The sequence below is a fragment of the Rana temporaria genome, chromosome 9 (assembly GCF_905171775.1).
Source record: "Rana temporaria chromosome 9, aRanTem1.1, whole genome shotgun sequence".
In the NCBI taxonomy this organism is placed as follows: domain Eukaryota; kingdom Metazoa; phylum Chordata; class Amphibia; order Anura; family Ranidae; genus Rana; species Rana temporaria.
Genome location: NC_053497.1, coordinates 119,641,476 through 119,644,556, shown reverse-complemented (window position 1 = coordinate 119,644,556; position 3,081 = coordinate 119,641,476).

The window sequence follows — 3,081 nt, the reverse complement described above, 5'->3', positions numbered from 1 at the left end:
TTATAGGCGGCACTGATGGGCACTCATAGGCGGCACTGGGCACTCATGGATGGACACATGATGGACACTGAGGGGTGGCACTGATGGCATTGCTGGGCATCACTTTTCCCATATTGTGCCAGTCAGTGCCCATGTTGCCAGTCAGTGCCCCACTTGTGGGCACTGATTGAAATTTATTGCTCTAAATTTTTTTTATTGGTTGCCCCCTTCCCTGGTGGTCCAGTGTGGGCATCCGAGGGGGGGCTGCGCTGCGCTGATAAACAATCAGCGCGAACCCCCCTGTCAGGAGAGCCGCCGATCGGCTCTCCTCTACTCATGTCTGTCGTTCCTGTTTACATCGTGATCAGCCGTGATTAGACACGGCTGATCACGTGGTAAAGAGTCTCCACCGGAGGCTCTTTACCGAGATCGGAGATGCAGGGTGTCAGACTGACACCCCGCATCACCGCTCGCTGCGTGCCTCCACGGGCGAGCGCCGGCATGTTATCCTGCTGGACGTCAATAGACGTCCAGTCAGGATTTCACAACCACTTCCTGGACGTCAATATACTATTGACCGGGCTGGAAGTGGTTAAGCTGGCCACACATGTATTGAAATCTGGCCAGTTCAGCAGGAACCAACTAAATTTTACTCCATCTATGGCTGTTCCTGTTCATGAGATGTTGATCTATCGATTGATTTCTCATGAACGATCCTGTTGGAAAACTTTCTTCGGATCAGCGCTTGCCAATCGGCTGCAAGCGCTGATCAGTGTATTCTGACGGCGGGGGAGTCCAGCTGTCGGAATACAATGATACAATACAATACACATCAAATGTATGGATGGGGGAATCAGTTTGCTTTTCTTTCATTTTTTAATTATGTATGACCAGCTTTAGACGTGGTGGCTGATGTAAACCCGATTCATGAAATTTGAGCTGGGCACATATATCTGCAGTATTTTGTTCTCTCTTTTCAATGAGCCAAGTCCCATAGCTCTCTTCTGAACGGTTCCTCTGTTATCAGACTGAGAACTCCTGACATATTTTTTGACTTTTTAGACAAAAGCAGCCTGAATCTTTTGTCAATGGAGGTTGCTAAAATAGATTAGCAGAGAGCAGCTCCTATTACAAAACAGCTCTGAGAGTCTCTGCCTATGATGCGAGGGGTGTGTGCCTTTCCTCCAATCAGCAATTTTAGCTATCTTGGCTGTATGCCCGGATGTGTTAACCATGAAGAGAAAATCTCCTAACAAAATCTGAACTTTCTAAACTGTATATAAATGTGAAGACAGCAGATATACATATAAAACCAATGTAGGGAGATTTGGTTAATCTCTGTATCATCTGAGGCTGTTCACTTCACTGGGTGTATGGAGGGTTTACATCCACTTTAATCTTTTCTTTTTCTTTTATTTTCATGTGAAGATCCTGCCAGTAACACACTTTCTTTACTAGGTTGACTAGCTTGTCTGCCTTACCCCCTCCACTGCCACTTTTGGCACCATTTGGTAGGGAGGTGGGGATGGGTACCTGGTTTTGACAGGTACTCGCTCCCAATTCCGTCTTAGTTTGACCCAGCAAACTGACTCGGAAGTCCGGCCACCCCCCTCATTCCCCCGCAGCTAGCCCATTCACAAAGCGCAGTGCATGCACAGTAGGAAACCAGATATGAAGCCGCTAGGCTTTACTGCCAGTTTCCCTTAGTCAAGATGGCAGCGCCAGCACTCGATAGCCCATTGAAAAATTGGCTCGGGTGAGGACATCCCTGGATTCCTGGGCAGGTGGGGGGGAGCCTGGAGCTCCTCTATAAGTCTGCCATAGACTGTTCGAACCTGAGCTGGTTCATCAGGGACCGGCCAAGATTCAACCCATGTATGGGCAGGCTGAATGTACCCAAGTTGATCGATCAATCAACTTGGATACAACCAGCCTGTCGGATTTTACACATGATTGTTGCTAGATTGTTCTCCTGGTCAGGCTTCCCCTGACACCCCGCCAGTGCCGGCCCAAGACATTGTGCTGCCTGGGACCAAGAATGAAATGCTGCCCCCCCCCCCAGGAAAAAAATCACGCCAACCAAAAGGCCCCCACATTAATTATTTTATATCATGATAACTAAAGGGGACCCGTCATGGCTCTATACATGTATAAAGGAGTATAAAGAGGACCTGTCATTACTCTTTACATGTAAAGGAATATCAAGAGGACCTGTCATGGCTCTATAAATGTATATTGGACTATAAAGAGTACTTGACATGGCTCTATACATGTATAAAGGAGTATAACGAGGGCCTGTCATGGCTCTATAGATGTATAAAGAGGACCTGTCATGGCTCTATACATGTATATAGAGGACCTGTCGAGACTCTTTACATGTAAAGGAATATAAAGAGGACCTGCAATGGCTCTATAAATGTATATAGGAGTATAAAGAGGACCTGTCATGGCTCTATACATGTATAAAGGAGTATAACGAGGGCCTGTCATGGCTCTATAGATGTATAAAGAGGACCTGTCATGGCTCTATACATGCATATAGGCATATAAAAGGACCTGCCATGGCTTTATACATGTATCCAGGAGTATAAAGGGACCTGTGAATTGCCGGCGGCCACAATGTCTTTTGCGCAAACTAATCAATGTACACTAATTGTGGTTGTTTTTGTTTTTTTTTTGTACCAAAAATATGTAGAAGAATACATATTGGCCTAAACTGAAGAAAATAGTTTATTTTTCTAAATTTTGGGGATATTTATTATAGCAAAAAGTTAAAAAATATATATATTTATAGCACAAAAAATATGCTGCCCCCCTAAAAGTGCTGCCTGGTACCCATGGTACCACCCGGTCCCATCATAGGGCCGGCCCTGCCCCCCGCCAAGGAGGAGATTATGGGGGTTATTTATGAAAGGCAAATCCACTTTGCACTACAAGTGCAAAGTGCACTTGAAATTGCACTGAAAGTGCAGTCGCTGTAAATCTGAGGGGTAGATCTGAAATGAGGGAAAGCTCCGCTGGTTTTATTATCCAATCATGTGCAAGCTAAAATGCTGTTTTTTATTTTCCTTGCATGTCCCCCTCGGATCTACAGCGACTGCA